This window comes from Podarcis bocagei (genome assembly GCF_964188305.1).
Source record: "Podarcis bocagei genome assembly, chromosome: 11".
Taxonomy (NCBI): Eukaryota; Metazoa; Chordata; class Lepidosauria; order Squamata; family Lacertidae; genus Podarcis; species Podarcis bocagei.
In genome coordinates, this window is record NC_138136.1 from 63,532,446 (window position 1) to 63,555,937 (window position 23,492).

Here is a 23,492-nt window from a genome sequence, read left to right on the forward strand (position 1 = left end):
AGAAGATTGGACAGGAATGGGGTAAAATTTAGATCTGGTCACCTGGAATTTTAGGATCCTGGCTTTTTCCAGAACGCTGATCTCACTTCTATTTCTGCAAATTTCTTTAGCTGATGTACCTATGATTGTGTGTTTCCTCCCCACAAAAGGTCATGCGCATGATGCCCTGAGCCCTGTCTGCCTCTCTCTTGCGCTGGCCTTTGCAACACCTGGCAGAAGCAGGTTTTGATTTTAACCTTGTATCAATATTCACCCTGCTATTCTGATCATCTGATTTTCACCTGGGAGACTCGTAGCGGCGCAGAGGAGATAAATAATTCATGCCTAGCAGCTGTCGAAGCGATTGGTGAGGGTTTGCGCCGCTTCAGCGTGGCATTGCTGCTGTGGTCTATTGCAAACAGCCGGTCACCTGCAGTGTGTCTTTTGGTCTTTCCTGGAGACCTGGAGCAACCAGAAGCCAGACTTTCTCTCTTGCCCTTCCAACAAGCATGATGGGGTTCCATGAAAAGGCATTGATCTGCTGGGCAGTTGAGCTGTGCTCAAAGAAAGGAAGGGGGAGAGATGGCGGAAGAATGGAGAGTCAAAGTTGTTTGCTTGGAATTATAGAATCTTAGAGTTGGAAGGGACCCTGTGGGTCATCCAGTCCAACCCCCTACAATGCACGAATCTCAGCTCAAGCATCCATGACAGGTGGCCATCCAACCTCTGTTTTAAAATCACAGAGATTATGTGTGTGAAGGGAATCTGAATGCACAGAATGAGCAACACAGATGTGCTGGGGGAAAGGCCATAGCTCAGTGAGGAGAACATCTTCTTTGCAACCAGAGGGTCTCATGTTCATCTGCAGGTGGGGCTGGGGACCCTGAAAAGCTGACTCAGTGTGCGGCTGTTGTAAACAAAATCAATCTGCCCTTTTTTCCCTTATGGGGTATGCAAAAGCCCATATAGAGTTCTTACATGGGTTCCCTATTGGTAGGAGAAAATAACAGAGGCCAACCAAATAATATTGAGAAGCAAAGCAGCTCGTAAGCCTGATCTTTATTGATCTGTTGCAACAGGGTCCCCACGAAGGGAGGGAGGAGAGAACGCAGAACAATGGCGCGCAAGCCCTTATATAGACATTTTAAATTCCCTGCCCTGGAGCTCCAGACCACCCCATCATACATACATCACAGAAGGAGTGTAACCCAAGACCACCACCCCAGATACATCATACCTACAGCAGAAAGCTGAGTGCGTTGTTTATCTCATCTGACAGGTTACCTGTTAGTGCTCACGTGATTGGATTGCCTGGGGAGCCTGGCCAGTCTTTTGCAATGATAAATACTTAGTTCCTGAGCCAGGTCAGGCTCACTTTATTCATACACAGACATACCCTTAAGACAGGATTTGTGAAGGAAAAGACAATGGGGAGGCTTTTCCATTTTCCTTTAACCTTGCAGAGAAAACATTTGGTCAGTTTGGGAATCAAAAATGGTTTCAGGTTGGTCTTCCTGTGCTGATCTATGTATGTGCTTGGTTGGTACATTTAGGAACATTTATTATATATCTAAGACTTTAAAATTCTTATCACACGGCAGCTGTGAAAAAGCCAAATTCCATGCAGGGGAGCAATAGGAAAGGAATTGGAAATAAAACTGCCAATATTTTTTCTCCTCCTGAAGAGTGTTTGCAGAACCCCCTTCTGACTGGCCTACTTACAGAAATGCCATCTTACCAATCTGCGGTGCGACCCTGTGTGGAGTGAAAGGGACTCTGACTTTCTCTGAGGTAAGGCAGGCAGATAACTGGGAACCGAGGCAGAATCATCTCTGCATCCTTGGAAACCTCATGGAACACCACGAAACGATGTCATTTGCTTTGCAGAACCCCCTCCTGACTGGCCTACTTACAGAAATGCCATCTTACCTGTAATGTGTATGGGTTGCTCGTGCATAAGTTGCCGCCTCTCCAGGCTTTGTTGCCTTGCTAAACCTTTCAGTCTGGGCAGCCCTTCACTTCGTGGCTGCCTCAGTCGCTAGCAGAATCCGTCAGTGGGCGTTTCTTAAATCTTTTCCAACATAAAAGTTGTTTGACACCCAGTCTCCTCCTACTCTCTCTGCGCGGAAGTCTTCTGCGCAGGGTGGGCGTGGGTAGCGGAGGACCCGTGCTCTCCCCGCTGGTGTCCGGTGAAGTGTCCTGGAGCCCCCTCGCCGATTCCCCCATCAGCCCCTTTATATCTCTGGTGTTGCGCTGATTTGCTTCCCCATCTGCGGAGCTGCCTCTCTCCCTGCTGGGCCCTTCTCCAGCATCATTTGAGAGCCTTCCCTCCGCCTCTAGCTCCGATGTCAGTTCCCTGACATTACCAATCTGTGGTGTGACTACATTTAGAGTCCTGGTTTAGGGTTCTGGTCGCCACACTTCAAAAAGGATATCGTAGATGTTATGTACTGAGTTGAATAGGATCCAGAATGCAGCAGTCTGATTGGCCCTAGAACAATAGGATCCAGAACGCAGCAGTCTGATTGGTCCTAGAACAATAGGATCCAGAATGCAGCAGTCTGATTGGTCCTAGAACAATAGGATCCAGAATGCAGCAGCCTGATTGGTCCTAGAACAATAGGATCCAGAATGCAGCAGTCTGATTGATCCACAGGAGCCACCCAATCAAGCTCCAGGTGGAAGTGGATCCGCAACCTGATTGGCCTACAGGAGAATCCCGGAATTAGCCAATCATGTGGGGCCCATTGTGTAAATAATGTATATAAAGCTGACATTCTGGGGGAACTTCCATTCCTCCTCACCGCTATGAGCATGAAATCCACTCTTGACTCCGAGTATATTTCAGTAGAGTTGGAAGAGGTTCAGGAAAGGACCACCAGGGGGGGTGAAGTGATTCCCCAGTGAGGAAAGGTTGCAGCGTTTGGGCCTCTTTTGCTTAGAGAGAAGGTGAGGAAGAGGCGACATAATGCAAGTTCATACAGTTATGCATGGTATGAAGAAAATGGATAGAGGAAGGATTCCTTCCTCTCTCTTAACTGTAGAACTTGTGGACATCCAGTGATGCAGAAGACTGGAAGATTCAGGATTCCACATTCCAGCCGTGCTCTGAGAGTGGCTGACTCCACAGAGCCTGCACGTTCAAAAACACTATGCTGCTGAATACCAGATGCTGGGCAGCCAAGGTTTGATCTGTCGCAATGCTCCCTGTGAGATTTTGATTGCCAAGCTTCTTTGCTGTGATTGTGGAAGGCGAAGGACTTAACTTCCCTTGGTGAGAGACGGGAAGCGGGTGCCTGTATCGCCCCAGGTGAGAGACAGGGAAGAAATGATTGACTTTTTGGGTTCTCACCTGTTGGGATTCTCCATGATTATTGGCTGCTGAATGTTTGAGTGTTTTGCCGAAGTGAGAATTGAGTGAATGGAGCCATGCGACAGGAGCAAGGAGATTTTGATTGTTGAGTGAGTGGCAATGACAGCACGGTGATTGAATTCCTGAGCTGTGTCATTACTTGTGAAGATGCTTTTTTGTAACGTGCATGTGATTTTTAAAGATATGTACATATATTGTAATAATGCTGTGTTCTGTTGCTGTTTTCTGATGAATTTTGTATTTCATACACGGCATTTAAAATGTACAATTATTGTACATCATTAGCAGTTGGAGTGAAATTTGTATTTTCCATAGAATAATGTTTTTTCGCTGTGAACTGTTTTGAGATTTCTTGATATTTAAAGTGGCATACCAGTTAAACAAAGAAACAAATAATAAAAGTGTGTTATTGGTTCATAGAGTTGGAAGGGACCCCAAGGGTCATCCAGTCCAACCCCCATGAAGTGCAGGAAACTCAACTAAAGCATCCATCATTGAAGGTTACTGCCTTCATGCTCTTCTTGTGAGCTTCTTAGAAGCCACACGGGTTTCCCAATTGTTGCATTAAACCAGGCTTCCCCAATCTGATGCCCTCTAGATTTTTGGCAACTCCCAACAGCCCCAACCATGGACTACAACTCCTAAACCAGGAGTCGGCAAACTTACCGCGCCTTGGGCCGGTGTCTCCAGCGCCGATCACGCGGTGGGCTGGAGGGCGGGGGAGCGCATGGCCATACGCGTGTGCACACGCTATTTCCGGCACACTTCCAGGTCAGAGGAGCACTGGAAATAGCTTATGCGCATGTGCATGGGCCTCCTCCAACCCAGATGTGCACCGGAAATAATGCCTGTGCATGCGCACAAGCTATTTCTGGTGCTCCTCCGACCTGGAAGTGGGCAGCCGTGCAGCGCCGGTAAGAGCGGGTGGCAGCAGCGGGTGGTGGGGGTTGCCACGGGCCAGATAAATGAGTCCCTTTGGCCTTATCCGGCCCGTGGGCCTTAGTTTGGGGACCCCAGGAAATAATAATAATAATAAATAATAAATAATAATAATAATAATAATAATAATAATAATAATAATAATAATAATTTATTACTTATACCCTGGCCATGTGGGCGGCTTCCAACAAGAGATTAAAAATACATTAAAACATCAGTCATTAAAAACTTCCCTAAACAGGGCTGCCTTCAGATGTCTTCTAAAAGTCAGATAGTTGTTTATTTCCTTGACATCTGGTGGGAGGGCGTTCCACAGGGCGGGTGCCACCACCGAGAAGGCCCTCTGCCTGGTTCCCTGTAACAGAGTTCCCTGTATGAGAGCGGTTGCTGAACAGCTTGGTAGGTTTCTGGATGAAACATCGGGTCTGGATCCATTCCAGTCTGGCTTCCGCGCTGGTCATGGGACTGAGACGGCTCTGGTTGCCCTAACAGATGATCTCCGCAGGCAGCTGGATCGAGGTGGGTTGGGGCTGCTGATTCTTCTAGACTTGTCAGCAGCCTTCGACATGGTCGATCATGAACTCCTGGACCACCACCTTGCCAACGTGGGGATCCAGGGCACAGTCCTTCAATGGCTGCGCTCGTTTCTCTCTGGTCGGGGACAGAGGGTGGCACTTGGGGGGGAATTGTCATCGCGCCACTCCTTGGTGTGTGGAGTGCCTCAGGGTGCGATACTCGCCCCGATGCTTTTTAACATCTTTATGCGCCCCCTCGCCCAGCTTGTCCGGAGTTTTGGGCTGGGTTGCCATCAGTATGCCGATGACACCCAACTCTATCTGTTGATGGATGGCCATCCTGACTCGGCCCCAGACACACTGACCAGATGTTTGTAAGCTGTGGCTGGATGGTTACGTGGAAGCCGGTTGAAGTCAAATCCTTCGAAGACAGAGGTCCTCTGGCTGGGACGGGATGATATGGAATTGGGGGGGGGCAATTCCCATCTCTTGCGGGGGTGCAATTAGTGCCAGCACCGTCCGTTAAGAGTTTGGGTGTAATCTTCGATACCTCCCTCTCTATGGAGGCGCAGATTACAGCTATAAAAAAGGTGGCATTTTTTCATCTCCGCCAAGCTAAGCAGTTGGCCCCTTATCTCTCTCGCCCTGACCTAGCCACTATGATCCACGTGACGGTCACCTCCAGACTGGATTATTGTAACTTGCTCTACGTGGGGTTGCCCTTGAGACTGACCCAGAAACTCCCTTACGAGGTCTTCGCTGCGAGATCACATTCATCCGGTACTATACCAGCTGCACTGGCTCCCGGTGGAGTACAGGATCAGGTTTAAGGTGCTGGTTTTAACCTTTAAAGCCCTATACGGCCTAGGACCCTCATACCTACGGGACCGCCTCTCCTGGTATGCCCCACAGAGGAACCTACGGTCTGCAAATAAAAACATCCTGAAGGTCCCAGGTCACAGAGAGGTTAGGCTGGCCTCAACTAGAGCCAGGGCTTTCTCGGCTGCGGCTCCAATCTGGTGGAACGCTCTGTCACAAGAGACTAGGGCCCTGCGGGACCTGACATCTTTCCGCAGGGCCTGCAAGACAGAGCTGTTCCACCAGGCTTTGGGTCAGGGTGCAGCCTGACTCCCTCCTCTGGCAACCTGCAGAGAATTTTGCTTAACGGTTGCCATTAATTTGATTTTAATTAATTTTTATAATGAAATGCTTTTAGAATGTTGGATTATTTGATTGTTTGATTATTTGATTGTTGTTAGCCGCCCTGAGCCCGGCTTCGGCTGGGGAGGGCGGGATATAAATAAAATTTATTATTATTATTATTATTATTATTATTATTATTATTATTATTATTATCACTTCTCGCAGGGAGGGAACCGCCAGAAGGCCCTTGGAGCTGGACTCTGGTGTCCGGGCAGAACGATGGGCGCTCTGCTCTGCAGCCACATATGGAGGCAGCAATGCTTCTGAATTCCAGTTGCTGGAAACCACAGGAGGGGAGAAGCCAGAGTGGTGTATGCTCTGGTTATCTCCCGCTTGGACTACTGCTATGCGCTCTACGTGGGGCTACCTTTGAAGGTGACCCAGAAACAACAACTAATCCAGAATGCGGCAGCTAGACTGGTGACTGGGAGTGGCCGCAGAGACCGCATAACACCGGTCTTGAAAGACCTACATTGGCTCCCAGTACGTTTCTGAGCACAATTCAAAGTGTTGGTGCTGACCTTTAAAGCCCTAAACGGCCTCGGACCAGTATATCTGAAGGAGCATCTCCACCCCCATCGTTCTACCCGGACACTGAGGTCCAGCTCTGAGCGCCTTCTGGCGGTTCCCTCATTGCGAGAAGTGAGGTTACAGGGAACCAGGCAGAGGGCCTTCTCGGTGGTGGCGCCCACCCTGTGGAACGGCCTCCCATCAGATGTCAGGAAATAAGCAACTATCTGACTTTTAGAAGACATCTGAAGGCAGCCCTGTTCAGGGAAGTTTTTAATGTGTGACATTTTAATGTATTTTTAATCTTTGTTGGAAGCTGCCCAGAGTGGCTGGGGAGACCCAGCCAGATGGATGGGGTACAAATAATAAATCATTATATTATTATAATTCTTTTTAGATCCTGCTTGCAGACTTTCTAGAGGCATCTGGCTAGCCACTGTGAGAACAGGACGCTGGGCTATCCAGATTGGTGGCCATCATTGCCTGTCACTCTCCTGCACCACCTTAGCCTCCGTCTTGCCATTGCGGAACTCAGAGAGGAGACAGAGAGCGAAACTGGAAGGTACTGGATGCACCTGTCGTTGGCTCTCTAGCTCCCCCTACTGTCAGGCTCCCTGCTTCCTGCCCTACCAGTCTCAATGGGCGCCAGCTGCCACCGCCGCGTAAATAGCCCCCTTTCTTTGGGGCAGAGGTGCTGCTGCAGAAATATTTGGGAAGTTGGTGTCCGCAGCTGCCTCTCCGAGGATTCTCACGGCGCCCGATGGGTTGGCAAGCTTTCCCGGTTGCCATGGTGAGCGTGGCTGTCAGACGCCTCTCCTTTGTGCGAGCTGTCAGGGTGCTCGTCACGAGAGCTGGCCTAGATAAATGCTACCTGTCTCGCTGAGGCCCAAATTGCAAGGCAGGAACGGCAACAAGCCTTCTCCAACAAAGGCAGTGTGTGGATGTGGTGTAATTGGTACAATTAGTTCCCTCGCTGGGCAGAAACACAGGCCAGGCGAGGGAAACGTCTGGAGGAAAGAGTTAAGGTGGGCAGGAAAGGCACCTATCCGACTGACCCCGGGGGTTGCCCAGCGCTTGGCGCGGTAAACCGAGGGAAGAAGGACCAGCGTAGCATGTAACGGCCTCCCTCTTCCAAAAGCAAGGCCTCCCCTGTTTGCTTCCGAGAGCAATTTGGCAGTCGCTAATTACCCAGCGCTTGAATATCAGACAGCTGCTAACCCGTGGGGGAGACACTTAGCCGAGGTTGCTCGGAAGTGTTTGGTTTTGCTTCGCCGTCCGTATAAATATCATTAGCTCTGAATTACAAATCAGGAAACGTAGGCGTGGGGCGCGAGGCTGGGTTACTTGAGCAGGGGGAACAAACACAAAGAATGGGGAGAGTCAGAATAAAAGAATGGTAGAGTTCAAAGGGATCTCCAAAGCTCATCTAGTCCAACCCACAGCAATGCAGCTGAAGGATCCCTGACATGTGCCCATCCAACCTCTGTTTAAAAGCCCCCCAGTGAAGAAGAGCCCACCACCTTGCGAGGGAGCCCATTCCACTGTCGAACAGCTCTGTCAAAAAGTTCTTCCTGGTATTTAGTTGCTTCTTCAAATTCCTTTGAAAGGTGCTTTCCTAGGACAGGAACTCTCATTTTTTTTGCTGGCCACACCCCATGTGGTTCCATCAACTCATCCCTGGTACAGTCCAACCTTGGCTCCTGAACCATAGCTGTCAACCGTCCCTTATTTGGCGGGAAAGTCCCTTATCCCAGCGCTGTGTCCCGCTGCTGTCCCTTATTGATGATGTCCCTTAAATTTCCTGGGTTTCAAAGGAAGCAGCTCCTCTCCCTCTCTCCCTGCCGGCCAGGGAGGAGGGAGGCTCCAACTGTGTTGCTTGGCTGTGTTGCTCACCCAATAATGAGTCTAAGAATGACTGGGGGGTGGCGCTTGCATGCCTTGTGCCGATCAAATTGGCCGCATTGCCTGGGGACTTGCCTTTGCTCAGCGCTTCCCAGCGGAGAGGTGATGGTGGTTTTCCTTGCTGCATCCCCTTTGCCGGGTTGCTGCGCTGTGGGAACCACCGCTTGAGGCTTTGTTTGGCTGCTGGCTGGGTTTTCTGTCTTTGGCTTGGAGGGGCTCAGAAGTTGAACATACCTGTGCTTGGAAAATACCTTATTTTGGCTGCTGATCCCTTATTTTCGAGGCTGCTGGTCCCTTATTTTCAAATCTGTAAGTTGACAGCTATGTCCTGAACACCTCCATTTCGGCTCCCGAATGCTGAAAACCCGGAAGTAACTGCTCCGGTTTTCGAATGATTTTCGGAAGCCAAATGGCTTCTGGGAAATTTATTTCTTTTTTCTCCATTGACTCTTCCGACCACCCTTTGATCCTTGGTGTGATGGCCTGGGATTCCGATTCGGAGGATGAAACAGAGGAATCCCAGCCTGCACAGGAGTCCCCGCCCCCAGGGCCGGCCGAACTGGGGCAAGGCCTAGAGGCTGAAGAGCTTGCACCTGTGGCAGTGCAGCAGGAGCTGGCCCCAGGTGAAGTTCTCCTGGCCCCAGAGGAGCCTGATGACTCAGTGGCCACAAGTGAGCCTCCTCCAGGGCCCAGTAACCCTTCGGCCTCTCCTGATCTGCAGAGGCTTAGGGCAGAGAGGCGAAGGGAACTAGTTGCCCCCAGGAGGAGTGCTCGCCTTAAGGCCAGAGTAGGCGGGGCTCCTGGGGGTCGGGACCGCCCCTGACCTTAGAAGAGGATAAAAGCCCACTCATCCCGGCCCCAGGTTGCGGGAGCAACGTCGTTGTTGGCTTCGGACCTTCCTGTGATCCTGATCCTTGCTCGGCCTCCTGTTCCTGACTAACCGGTACTCCTGTTCCCTGCTCGGCTTCCTGTTCCTGACTATTCCAGTACTCCTGTTCCCTGCTCGGCCTCCTGTTCCCGACCATCCGGTGTTCCCGTTACCTGCTCAGCCTTCTGTTCCAGCGTTCCTGTTCCCCGCCCGTCTCTCTGCATCGGACCTCGCCCCGCTTCGTGTGGACTCTGCTACACTCACGGTACCTTACCCCCGGGACCAGCACACTTGGAAGCTGAACGGTCCTCCAGAATGGATTATGTTCGACAGCCAAGGTTTGACTGTACCACCTTCCCTACCCAATAGAAAGCACAATTAAAGAAGACTGGAAACGTTTAATGAACCTATGGGAAATAATTGTGTACAGCTGAAAACACTGGTGGCATTAAGACCAATTCAACAGTGTAAACAAGTTTTCGATGGATGCAACAATGGAATACTGAATGGTACAGTTTTTGTAAAATATGCAGGGATTTATGATATGTAGAATGAACCATGGAAAGAGAAGAAGGGAAGTCATTGATATCTTAAGTATGTAAAATGAGTATTTTAAATTGTAAAACAGAAAATTATAGAAAAATTATATATATATAAAAGAAAGCATAATTCAGAATAGCAGTTTGCACAAGGAAGATAATATCGCAGTATAATTCAAAACAGTAACAATTAATGATGCATTTTTTCACAATCCAATCAAAACAAGTTAGCTTTATTAATTCAACAAAATGGATGAACTTGATCTAGTGATAACAGCTTTCCAGAGCCCAATAGTCTTTATTTGTTTTATTTCATAAAATTTATATACCACTTGATTGTAACAAAGCCTCAAAGCTTTTTCACAAAAAGCCACTGACAGCTCCCGCGCCCCCTGCTGCCCCTTGGCTCTTAGTGCTCCCCAAGGAAATCCCAACCCCCCCTAGGATGCTACCACAGACTAGTGTAGAGTCAACAACTGCATCTCAAAATTGGTGCATATGTCTGTGTCTCCTCGCTGCCTATCAAGGCAGCATGGATGGAGGGTTATTGAATCCTCAAACTGTAGACTTGGAAGGTACCCTCAGGGTCATCTAATCCAGGCACATCCAACTCCCAAGAGACAGAGGCCGTGATGTACCTATTGTCATTGGAAGGTGGATTGCCCAGAGTTGTTGAGCCCAGAGCTGTTGAGCTTTTTTTGGGTAGGATTGCCCAGAGTTCTTCAGCTTTTATTTGTTAACTTTTGGTAAACTTTATTTAATCCCACGATTGATAAGAGTCCCACGATCTACCAGGATTAGCTGGGGATCTACCGGTAGATCGTGATCTACTGGTTGGACATGCCTGGTTTCTAGTCCAATGCCCTGTGACACGGGATTTGCAACTAAATAATCTCTGGCAAATGGACATCCAATCCCTGCTTAAAAACCACCCGTGAAGGAGAGTCCACCACCAAGGGAGTCTGTTCCAGTCTCAAATAGTTCTTGCCATCAGAAAGGTCTTCCTAATGTTTAATCAGAATCTCCTTTCTTTTCACTTGAATCCACTGGTTCGAATTCTACCCTCCAGAGCAGGAGAAAACAAGCTTGTTCCCTCTTTCATGGGAAAGCCCTTAAGATATCTGAAGATGGCTATTATATTGAAGCTGAGGCTCCAAGACTTTGGCCACCTCATGAGAAGAGAAGACTCCCTGGAAAAGACCCTGATGTTGGGAAAGATGGAGGACACAAGGAGAAGGGGACGACAGAGGACCAGATGGTGGGACAGTGTTCTCGAAGCTCCCAGCATGAGTTTGACCAAACTGCGGGAGGCAGTGGAAGACAGGAGTGCCTGGCATGCTCTGGTCCAGGGGGTCACGAAGAGTCGGACACAACTAAACGACTAAACAACAACATCATATCTCCTCTCAGTCTCCTCTTTTCCAGGCTAAACAGACCCAGCTTCTTCCACCATTCATCTACAGGCCCTTGATCATCTTGGTTGCCCTCCTCTGCACACCTTCCAGCTTGTCAACTTCCTTCTTAAATTGCGGTGCCCAGAATTGGACACGTTATTCCAGGTGTGGCCTGACCAAGGCAGAAGAGAGTGGGATTATGACTTCCTTTGATCTGGACACTAGACTTCTGTTGATGCAGCCTAGAATTGCATTAACTCTCTTTTTGTTGTTGTTTGAAGAGAGAGAGAAGTGCCTGCCTGTGGCTACCTGAACTCTGAGGGCTGCCCATTGTCGATGCAGGGCATGTCAAGGCAGACTCCTGCTCTGAGCAGCCATGAAATATACATGGGATGCAAAAAAGGGCTGTGTTCTGAGGCTCCACGCAGCATAACCTTTCCCAGACTCTGTGCTTCGTGATTTGTAGAGCAGGAAGCAGCGAGGGCAGCAGCTGCCTGCCTGCCGGTTGCAGGGGGTTAACCTTTCCACGCTTGGTCACGATCCATCAAATGGCAAGAAGCCTGCTGAGCGCACTGGATTGGGATCAAAGGCAGACAGGGCCCACTGTGACTGACAGATCAGTGGACCTTTGACTTGGATGAGAAGCCCCCTTCCTCGCAGCGGTTGCTATCAAGGGCCCTGAAGAGATGAGGTTGTGGATTTGATGGATGTATCAGGTTTACCACTCAGGTGCTCCAAAGGTGGTGAGGTTGAAACAGCCTTTGCTCATGCATCATTCATGTAGCCCTGGGTGCAGGCGCTGACCATAGCTGTCAACTCCCCCCCCCTTTGTAAGGGAAATTCCCTTATTCCGATTGGATTCCTCACAAGAAAAGGGAAAAGTTGACAGCTATGGCGCTGTCAACTGGGGTGCAGCCTTCATCTGTGAGCACCAGGAAGCCATTGCTTCCCTGCCTCTCTCCAGAACACTCTCTGCTTCTGGGTTGCCCAGTGATCACACAGAAGTGGCTCAGTCTATTTATTTTTTAGGGGCGGTAATCAATTAAATCGTCTTACCCCATACATGCCCACTCAACTTCTTCATCCTGTGGAACTGTCCCCGTTGCAGATGCCACGTAATACTCATTCCAAGAAGCCTTATCTTTTAATGCAGCAGCACCTACACTTTGGAACTCCCTGCCAATTGATACCACTGCACTCTTTTCGGCAGCTGCTAAAAAAACATTTTGCTTAGACGAGCCTGCCCTGACAGTTCAAAAGTTGATGCTAGCTTTAATCTGTTTTTTAAAATCTATTGCCATTTATTTTTTTTCCAAAACTCTTAAATCATGCTTAGTAATTTTTCTTATTGATATTTTTACTGTTTTACCATTTTTGGAAACTGCTTTTTTAAATAACAACAACAACAACAACCAAGAGGAATGTAAATTTTATGAAATGAAATGAATAAATGAATAATTGTGCTGGAGCAAGGCTTATCACTACAGAGGGGCAGGGCAGGAACCAGAATACGTACTCCAGCTGAGCTCTGCCTCTTTGCAGGTAGATAATGCAGTAATAGAATTGCAGAGGTGGAAGGGCCCTGAGGATCATCCAATCCATGTCAGGAGTTCAGCTTACACTCGAGAAGGACCCTGACAGAGACACATGCCCAACAGGCATGTTCTCTCCCTCCTGGTCAATCGTTCAGGAACTTCATAAGCTTTCTTCTGCCCGAACATCACAGTGACCGATGCCAACAGACACCGGCACACTTAGGGATCCGCAGAGTGTTCACAGTTTGCATAACAGACCTCAGCAACTCAGCATTTTGGCTGTTCTACTTTATTTACATATAAACACACACGGAGCACTGCAACACGGCTCCCTCTCTCTCTAGCAGCAAAGAGAAAAAGAACAAAGGACAATAGTCCCACTTCATGGAACACAGCAACACAAACATTCTGTTTCTGTCACTTCCTACTCTGTGGAGTCAAAACAAACACCGTCATGTCATAGACAACAATCCCATGACTGCAATCATGGAGCAGGAATTCTAACAGTCCAACCCCCTGCAATGCAGGCATCTCAGCTGAAGCCTCCATGACAGATGGCCATCCATCTTCTGCTGAAAAACCTCCAAGGGCGGACAGCCCACCACCTCTTGTGGGAGTCCACTGTTGAACGGCACCTTCCATCAGAAAGTTCTCCCTGATGTTTAGTCAGAAACTCCTTCCTTGTCATTGGAATCCATCGGTTTGGGTCCTACCTTCCGGAGCTGCAGAAAACCAGCTTGCTCCATCTTCCATGTGCATCTGGCTATCTTCCTGCTGGGCCTCACCCACAAAAATGTTCCTCGCTGGGACCTCTCCATGGCTGGGTAGAGGAAAAAGATGAAATCCAGAGGAAGCTGGACTAGTTGACCCTTGGAAACCCTTCCCACCTCTACAATCCTATGATTTTATGACTCCATGAGGTCATTTCAAGACACATTGGGGGCCTGTGGCCAGTTGAAATCCATTGTGGTCAGCATCCCAACTAAAACAGACTGGTTGTGTGGCGAGTTCCCGCCTCCCCCCAGTGGAAATAATGACACATGACACAGATATTTAAGGTTAATGGGCTAAATATGGCCACAACTTTATTGGTTACAGTTGATGAGCGGTATTGGCTTAGGCATTGGTCCTAACTGACTATATCCGGCTTCAGCCCATCCGCTTGAAGTCCGGGAAGGGTTAACCACCAGTAGGGGGAGTCCTGCTGATGCACATCAACTAGGAACTCCCCCGGGGTCACCGATAGGGGGCGTGTCTTAGGCCCTCGCCTCCCCAGGCTTCGGACAGGGCCACACCCCCCAGAATCCTTTATTGGACTACCCTTCAATATGTGGGGCAGGTGATGGCGCTTCCTCCCCTCTTCCATCTACAGAGCAATACCAATGCCTAACCGCCAATACCAAGGAAATTGTGACAATTTGCTACGAGGTAGGCGAAAAACCAAGTGGCTGGTGCCAATTTGCCAAGTGGAAAAATTCCTACCAGGCCCCTTAACGGCGACCAACCAAGGTCCATAGCTGGCCAGGGGATGATGCGATTGGGATTCCCTCAATCGCGAGGAGGCTGAGAACCAGCCCCTGTGCGCATGGTGGGAGGGTGAAGTCCGCAACCCCACTTCCTTCTACGTCGGAAGTGGCTTTATCTAAAATGATGGAATACTTCCATATTGCTGAACTAACAGGGAGGATAAGAGGAGATATGGTACAAAAAGTGAATAAGGAGTGGGCTATCTTTAAGGAATACATCAAAATTTATGTGGAAAAAGGAGAATTTTTGACAGATACTGAGTGAATCCAGAAAATGTTTAGAGCGAAAGGAGAGTAAAGTCAAGATCGAAGAAGAGATTAAAGAAATAATGAAATGCGTTTAAGCTAGCTGGAAAAATAAAGTAGTGTAATAAGAATGGCTGGAAGTCAAGTCACTTGGTGTCGGGTAGGTGTGTAGGTATGTTGATATGTACAGCGTAGGCAGGTATTATATAGAGTAATGTAGGTATGTTTTATCTTATGAAAACTAGGTAGTGTGTTGTGTATGTGTAATGTGCAAATGTATATGTGTTTTATATGTTTATAAAATTAAAATTAAAAAAAAATTAAAAAGGGAAAAAAAGAAATCCATTTTGGTCACAGGCAGCAATGTGGAAAAGAGCCTTTTCTAAATCACCGTTGTCAGGGCTGCCACTCAGTCCCAGCTCACATAGGACCACGTTAGCCAGCGTTCAGGTTAAAAGAGTCTTTATTGGATTACAGGTTCCATTTCCAAACTGCAATATGCAGCCCTACTTCTTCTAGGTCAGACCGGCGAAGACCCGTCTGAGTCTCCGCCTCTAGCACACCAGCTTAATACCCTAGCCTTGCTCCACCTCCTGCGCCTTTCCCTCCGTCTCTGGGTCCTTCTGCCCCCCGGGGTCTCCTTTTTCCTACTCTCTTCTGACGCGGACCCCCCTGACCCTTCCGCCTCCTTGCGGCGGGCTTTGGGACCTGGTTCACTCTCTGGGCTGCTTACTGCGCCAGCTTCCGCTACATTTGAACTTGGCGCGCGCGCCCAACTCTCAACCTTCCTCTTGATCGTTTCGTCGCTCCCCGAGGTGGGCGTGACTACTCCTGACTCATGCCCTCCCTCCTTCTGAAAGCCTCCGGAACCCGATATCTGGTCCCCTTTCTCCCCGCTGTTCCCGTCTGGGTACGTGGGTCCCGATCTCCAACTGCTGCTCTCTGATTCCTCTCTGGACCCTTCTTCCTGGGGTGTTCCCCTGCTTTCCCCCCTTGCTCTGACTGCTGGCGCTCCCTTCTGGGAATCCTCGGACTCACTGGATAAGCTCGGCGATCTCGGTTCGTCATCCCCACTCATCTTTCCTTCGTATTCCTCCCCCTCGCTCTCTGTCTCCTCCCTTCTCTGCGTCTCTGCTTCTGAACCCCTGACATCCATCCCCCCCTCGAAGCCCCCCCTTCCCCCCTCCCCACTTTCAAGGGTGGTTGCAGGGTGCTCCATCATCACAGGAGTGAATGCCGGATACAGTTCGCTCCTCGTTGCTGGCCGCCAACTGAAGACCTCCGAGTCTTCCTCCTCGCGTTCGTCAACGTTGAGCTGCTCCGCCTCCATTTCAGTGCCGCCGTGCTCGAAACCGAGATCCTCCCCGCACACGTCCATGTCAGTCTCTGCGTCGGTCGCTTGACCTGGCATCTCCAGCCACCTCCGGCGCCACTGCTCCTCTGGCCGATCGTCCCACCAATACGAGGTGTCGGACGCCGAACCCTCCGGTGACCCCTCTGGGGAATGTGTGCGTTGTGCGGGCTCCCCGTCCGAGTCGAAGCCATGGAACGTGCTGGAGGAAAGTGTGGGCGTGAACAACCAGTCGTCGAAGAAGCCTGCTGGCATGGGTCTGTGTGGGAAAAGGGCATGAAACTCGTCCTCGAGCAGGGGTTCCTCCAAAGCGTAGTCTGGCACCCAGCTATTAGCACTAGCCCGGGTGCCCTCCCTGGCTAGGAGGTATTCCACTCCGTCCTCCCCCCATCTGGAGTCCAAAATCTCCGTGACTTCGTTGATGGGGTCCTGCTGTGGCAATCTTCCCGCCTCCGACCGCTCCTGAGACGGACTCGGTGCTGTTCCTGGTTCCTGGAACCTGTGAGGTGTCCTGTAGGGAGTGAGCACCGACCTGTGGAACACCGGATGCATCCTGGAACCCTCCGGGAGCACCAGCCTGAAAGCTACTGGGTTGATCTGCGCTTCGACTTGGTATGGACCGAGTTGCTTGTGCCCCAACTTCTTTTTGGCTAACGATCTGGTCGGCACTGCGTGGGCTGCCAACCAGACCCAGTCTCCCACTCGGATCTCTTCGCCAACCCGCCTGTGCTTGTCCGCTTGCACCTTGTATGCGTGCTTCGCTAGCTCCAGCTGCCGTCGGAGTTGATCGTGGACCTCCTGCAACTCAGACGCGAAAGCGTCCGCCGTCTGCGGTTCCCCTTCCCCCACTCTGTCCAGTCCCGGGAAGGTTCTGGGATTCCTCCCATTGTTGGCGAAGAACGGTGTCACCCCTGTGGACACGTGCTTCGTGTTGTTGTAGGCGAACTCGGCGAGCGGCAGGTAATCCACCCACGTCGCAGGCTGTTGATTGGCATAGCATCTCAGGTACTGCTGCATGATGGCATTGACCCTCTCCGCTTGCCCGTTGGTCTGCGGGTGTCTCGCTGATGTCAGGTTGATTTTGACGTTCAGGAAGCCCATCAGCTTCTGCCAGAAATTCGAGATGAACTGGCGGCCGCGGTCGGACAGTATAGACCGCGGCAGCCCGTGCACTTTGAACACGTGATCTATGAACAGTTTGGCTGTTTGTTCTGCCGTGGCCACCTTCGCACACGGTATGAAGTGTGCCATCTTGGTGAACAAGTCCACCACCACTAGTACAGCCGTCTTGCCTCTCGAGCTGGGTAGATCCGTGACAAAGTCCAGGGCCACCCTCTCCCACGGTTCAAACGGCGTTTGCAGCGGTTCGAGCAGTCCCGCCGGTGGTTTGTGCACCGGCTTGGCCCTCTGGCAGGTGTCGCACCTCGCGACGTAGTCCGCGACTTCCCCTCTCAGTCTGGGCCACCAAAAGTCCCTTGCGACTAATTCCACCGTTTTTTCCGTGCCAAAGTGCCCGGCCGTGGGTGCGTCGTGCAACTGCTGCAGTACCTTGGCGCGAAGTTCATCTCCAGGCACGTAGATGGCCCCTTTACGTAAGAGCAAGCCGTCCCGTATCTGGAACTCGTCGCTCTTCGCCGTGCCCTTGTGCACCTCGGCCATCTTCGCCTGCGCGAATGAGTCGTCCTGCAGCGCCCGCCGCACCGCCTCCAGGTCTACTGTGGCTGAAGCGCACGCCCACGCTGTTGGCGCGAAGATGTGCATGGCTGCCGCTGGCGTCGCCTCTTCGAGGTATTGCGGTTTTCGGGACAGTGCATCCGCCATGATGTTGGTGTCGCCTGGGACGTACTCTATTCGGAAATCGAAGTCAGCAAAGAACTCCGCCCAACGTATCTGCCTCTGGTTCAGGAACTTCGCCGTGCACCAGTGCTCCAGATTCTTGTGGTCCGTGCAGACCTGCACCGTGTGCTTGGCGCCGATCAGGAAGTGCCTCCATGCTTTGAATGCTGCATGAATGGCAAGCAACTCCCTGTCCCAGATGGTGTAGTTCTGCTCCGACTTGCTGAGCTTTCTGGAGTAGAACGCTCCCAGTCTCCAGACCCCCTGTGGGTCCCTCTGCAGCAGGACAGCTCCCACTGCTCTATCGGACGCGTCTGTCTCTACCCGCATCGGTCTGCTGGGGTCGATATGCAGCAGTTGCTCTTCCGACGCGAAGAGACGCTTGAGTGCCTGAAAGGACTGCTCTGCCTGCTCCGTCCAGATGAATTTCTTTTTCTTGGAGCTTAGCGTGTCCGTAATAGCCGCCGTCTGCATCGCGAACCCTTTGATAAACTTGCGATAGAAGTTGGCGAAGCCGACAAACCGCTGGACCTCCTTCCGGTTGCGCGGGCTCTTCCAATCAAACACCGCTCGCACCTTGGCGCTGTCCATGGCTAGCCCCTTGTCCGACAACTTGTAACCCAAGAAATCCACCTCCGTCGTGTCGAACTGGCACTTCTCCAGTTTGGCGTACAGTCTATGCTGCTGCAACCTCTCCAGCACCTCCCGAACGTCTTGGTCATGCGCTTGCTGCGACTCGGAGAATATCAGGATGTCATCCAGAAAGCAGACGCACTTCTTGTAGAGGAGTCCCGCCAACACATGATGCATGAAAGCTTGAAAACAGTGAGAACCGTTTTGCAATCCAAACGGCATCACTCTGTACTCGTAGGTGCCCAGAGGCGTGAACATGGCTGTCTTCCACTCATCGCCCTCCCTCATGCGGATGAGATTGTACGCCCCTCGCAGGTCCAACTTGGTAAACACGCGTCCCTTGCGCACCGTCGCCAGTAGGTCGTCAATCCTGGGCATGGGGAAATCAGAGGGCTTGGTCATCTTGTTCAAGAGGCGAAAATCCACCACCAGCCTCTTTTGGGGCGTGTCCTTCTTCTTCACAAAGAAAACAGGACTGCCCCCTACTGCCCTGGACTCCCGGATGAAACCGCGCTCCAAATTGTGATCTATGAACTGTTTGAGTTCCTGTAGTTCATCCTCAGACATGGAATACAGCCTCCCTTTCGGTAGCGTCGCCCCTGGTAGGAGGTCAATCTTGCAGTCATATTGCCTGTGCGGTGGTAACTTGTCTGCCTCCTTCTCGCAGAAGACCTCCAGAAAGTCTGCGTATTTGTGGGGGACTGCTTGCAACGTTCCCAACTGCAGTTGTGATTCCTCCTCCTCTCCCTCCTGTCCGGGCAGGATGCAGTGTTCTGCGCAGTAAGAGGAGCCGAAGATCAGCTGTCGCTGGTACCAAGCCAGTGTCGGACTGTGCCTGTCCAGCCAACTCATGCCCAACACAATGGGTGTGTCCGACAGTCGTGTGACGTTAAAACTGATGACTTCCCTGTGGTTGCCAAGGCGCATCACCATTGGCGGCGTCTGCTTCACCACCTGCCCCCCCAGCAACTCTCTGCCATCCACTGTGACGACTTGCAGGGGCAGAGTGGCCGGCAATAGCTGTATAGCGTGCTGCTCCACAAAATCCTGTGCTATAAAGTCTGCGTTGCTTCCAGAATCCACAGAAAGCGGGACTTCGATAGTGACGCCATCGGGCAGCTGGAGAGATGCTGTGAGTTGCACTACTGGTTTGGGTGGGAGGGGGTCTGTGGGTTGCAAGATCGCTGGGGACTGCTTCAGTGATGCGTCTGGCTGGGCCCCAGTGCCTCTGTCTCCAGCCAGACATCGTCGTTTCCCTGCTGGTGTTCGCTGTGTTGCGTGGCCGCTTTCACCGTTGCGGAGGCTGCAGTGTGCTTGGAGCTCCTCTGGGGACACTCTTTCGCCAAGTGTTGAGAGCTGTCGCATATATAACACTTCCTGGTCCCTCTAGGAGGTTTAGTCTTGACTGCCGCCGGTGCAGGGGCTCTGGTAGCTGACTGAGCCCTGGCTCCTCCCACCTCCATAGGTTCCACTCCCCCTCCTGGCGGAGGTGTAGATTGCGCACGCGTAGCGTCCCTGGGAACGAAAGAGAAACTTCTCGCTGCTTCGCGCCCTCCACGTCCTTCGTCTCTGCACCACGGACGTTCTTCCAGCCTCACCCCCACAGTCAGCGCCCTTTGGACCACCTCCTGCGTGCTCCGGGGCCTCTCCCCCCTCGCAATTTCGTCTTTAACAGCACTGCTTAATCCCTCCCAGAAGAGGTCTCTGACTGGAGGCGAATCCCGGTCCCATTCCAAGGCACTGACCAGCGCAAAAAAGCGGGCGTGATACTGGCGTACGCTCGCCCTCCCTTGTTTCAGTCCATGAATCTCCCGTCGGGCAAGATCCACGTCAATGGTAGATAAAAAGCACGCATCCATCGCTCTGATAAAGGCATCTGCATTCTGAAGCGCCGGATCTTTATCCCTCCACAAATTGCGTAGCCACGCTTTAGCATCCCCATGCAAATGGGATAGTATAAACCCCACTTTCTCTTCCTCATCCCTAAAGTCTTTCGCCAGCAGTTGCAGTGCGCACATTACGTCTGCTCGAAAATTGGGGTACTGTTGTAAATTCCCATCGAAGTGAGCCACAAGCCCTCCTGCTCTCCGTGCCAACCCAACCCCCTCCGGTCTGGGTCCTGGCTGCCCATGCTTAACCAATGCTTCAAACCTGGCGTGGAGATCTCTGTAGGCGGCTGCCGCATCCTCCTCCCTTTTCTTGGATGCCTGTACCTCCGCGTTCAATTGGGTCACTGCCTGTTGCAGCGCTGAAATTTTCTCTGCTTCCGTCATCTCTGCCAACCGTTGTGAGCTCGCTCCCAAACACCAATTTCCTCCTCTCGCTGCTTCTGCCTCCGCTGCGAGGTATCAGGTGTCCGAAGCTTAAAAGAGACGGGTCTTACTGTCAGGGCTGCCACTCAGTCCCAGCTCACATAGGACCACGTTAGCCAGCGTTCAGGTTAAAAGAGTCTTTATTGGATTACAGGTTCCATTTCCAAACTGCAATATGCAGCCCTACTTCTTCTAGGTCAGACCGGCGAAGACCCGTCTGAGTCTCCGCCTCTAGCACACCAGCTTAATACCCTAGCCTTGCTCCACCTCCTGCGCCTTTCCCTCCGTCTCTGGGTCCTTCTGCCCCCCGGGGTCTCCTTTTTCCTACTCTCTTCTGACGCGGACCCCCCTGACCCTTCCGCCTCCTTGCGGCGGGCTTTGGGACCTGGTTCACTCTCTGGGCTGCTTACTGCGCCAGCTTCCGCTACATTTGAACTTGGCGCGCGCGCCCAACTCTCAACCTTCCTCTTGATTGTTTCGTCGCTCCCCGAGGTGGGCGTGACTACTCCTGACTCATGCCCTCCCTCCTTCTGAAAGCCTCCGGAACCCGATATCTGGTCCCCTTTCTCCCCGCTGTTCCCGTCTGGGTACGTGGGTCCCGATCTCCAACTGCTGCTCTCTGATTCCTCTCTGGACCCTTCTTCCTGGGGTGTTCCCCTGCTTTCCCCCCTTGCTCTGACTGCTGGCGCTCCCTTCTGGGAATCCTCGGACTCACTGGATAAGCTCGGCGATCTCGGTTCGTCATCCCCACTCATCTTTCCTTCGTATTCCTCCCCCTCGCTCTCTGTCTCCTCCCTTCTCTGCGTCTCTGCTTCTGAACCCCTGACAACCGTGAACAAAACAGACCTCTGCTCAATTTCGCTTGCTAAATAAATGCTTGCTGAGATAAAAGGGTTTTTCTTTCTTTTGCAGCAGTTCCAAAATGTATTCAGGCTTGGCGTTTGACCTCTAAAAGAAAGGGAGCGCTGGAGCTCCAGAACAGAGAATGAATGGATTAATTAAATTTAAAAGGATACAGTTTAATCAGTCGAGTCCTCCGAGCCGCTTACTGCTGCCACTGCAGCCTTTGCCAGCTTGGAGTCTTCCAGATGTTTGCGACAATGGCTGCTGTCAGCCAGCCCAGCGATGCTGACTGAGGCTGATGGGATTTGTAGTCCAGAACAGCAGCAGCAAAACAAGAAGTGATTTAGGGCTGGCCTTTCGGAACCCTTTTATCTCCTCTGGGCCATTACAGCCTGCCTCTTCAGTCATATATACCAAAGGCAGGTGCTTAGAGTGACCCATAAAGGCTTTTACGAGTAAGAGTGCTGCTGACAACAGCCCACATCAATCCAGCGTTTTATCCATCCCCGAACAACCGCTCTCTTGCGACACAAACAATGTAGCAATTTCGGTTGGGAAACAGCCTTTTTGTCCGCCTTTTATTTATATGAACTACCCTAGAGTTTCATCAGCCCCACCAGCTGCATCCTTTGCTCCTGCAGAGCGTACAACTGCAGGCGGCGTCTCCTTCCTTATGTTCCACTGCAATCAAAAGAGCATTGTGCTACAAATGCCTGACATCCTTTCTCTCCCCCAAATCTCCATTTCCCCTGTTTTACTTCTGGTGAACTCAAAAGCTTCACCGCTGCTTCGTGGATTCTCTGTCAGCCCTAATAAAATCAGGATATAATGATACTGTTGCTTTTGGCTTTTCTGTGCCCACGGAAACCGGCTTGGAATGCCTCTGTATCTCGGTTCCTGAGATGGAAAGCTCTGTTCCAGTGGCGTAGCGTGGGTTGTCAGCACCCGGGGCAAGGCAAGTAATTTGCGCCCCCTAACCTGTGGATTTGCGCCCCCTGACCCGTGGATTTGCGCCCCCTGACCCTAACCCCAGGTGTTGCGCCTGGTGCGGCCGGCCCACCCTGCACCCCCCACGCTACGCCACTGCTCTGTTCCAAAGGTGTGCTGTGATGTTGGGCTGATGTCCTGCATCCTGGTTTCCCACTGGGGCACCTGGGAGGCCAGTATGAGAACAGGATGCTAGATGGACCCTCAGGTTGCGCTTTGGTCTGGGAAGTGCAGATTGGGTGGGCTTAATTTATTTTATTTCATAAAACATATGCAGGCATGAACCTGAAAAAATTGTTGTTGTTGCTGTTGTTGCTGTTGTTGCTGCTGTTGTTATCAGTGGCTACTAGCCGCAAAACCTGACCAAACTGCGGGAGGCAGTGGAAGACAGGAGTGCCTGGCGTGCTCTGGTCTAGGGGGTCATGAAAAGTCAGACACGACAAAACGATTAAACAACATCAATGCTTCTGAATACCTGTTCCTGGAAGCCACAGGTGGCGAGAGATGAGATTTCTGCTTGCCAGTTTCTGACGGGCATCTAGTTGGTCACTGTGAGAACAGGATACTGGGCCATTGGCCTGATCCAGCAGGCTCCTCTTATGTTCTTATGCCCAGATGGTTTGGACTAAACTCCCATAAGCCTCAGCCAGCACAGCCATGCTAGCTGGGGTTGATGGGAGCTGTAGTCCCAAACCTCTGAAGGCCACCAGATGTGAGATCTCTGGTCCAGCAGAACCAAGTAGCTTATATTACGCTGTGATGAGTTAACATCATGCGTTTCTCTGACTTTTCCTTAAATCGGTGCCCTCCATGATGTCACAACACAAGGTAAGTACTGCTTGGCATTTTGAAAGCAGCGTACTTACACCTAGTCTGTCCCTAAAGTACACCAGCAGGCGTTTTCCTGGTCTTAGAATAATCTGTTTGAGCCTTTGTGTAAAGTTTGCAGTGATACATCCCCACCCAGCTGTTCTGCCCAGGACTTGTAGGCATTAGACGTG